This window comes from Penaeus monodon, chromosome 21 (genome assembly GCF_015228065.2).
Source record: "Penaeus monodon isolate SGIC_2016 chromosome 21, NSTDA_Pmon_1, whole genome shotgun sequence".
NCBI classification, from domain to species: Eukaryota; Metazoa; Arthropoda; class Malacostraca; order Decapoda; family Penaeidae; genus Penaeus; species Penaeus monodon.
In genome coordinates, this window is record NC_051406.1 from 8,378,394 (window position 1) to 8,378,655 (window position 262).

At 53.1% G+C, this 262-nt stretch overlaps 1 protein-coding gene across 5 annotated transcripts in view; it reads right to left on the reverse strand.

Annotated features, from left to right (window-relative positions):
* Positions 1-262, reverse strand: part of LOC119586172 — a gene marked incomplete at its 3' end in the record, with an annotated part of 81,902 nt that overhangs the window by 38,009 nt on the left and 43,631 nt on the right.

The following is a 262-nucleotide window of genomic DNA, read 5'->3' on the forward strand; positions in this document are numbered from 1 at the left end:
AGCTATGCAGAGAGCGTCTCCAAAGGCCCGAGTCTATAATAGATCAAGAAGTAAACAGAAGGGGTCGCTGTTGAGGAGGCCATCGGCAGGAGCACTGGAACACATTTTAAAGGGGAAGTAACCAGCTTCAAAGGTACGTGCGGAGGGAAGGCGGAGGGGAGTGAGGGGAGTGAGACCGATGGAATGTGAGCATAGTACTCCAGTCCAAGGGGGGGGGGGGGCGAGAGATACGGAACTCTCAGTGTACATTACAGGTAGTAAA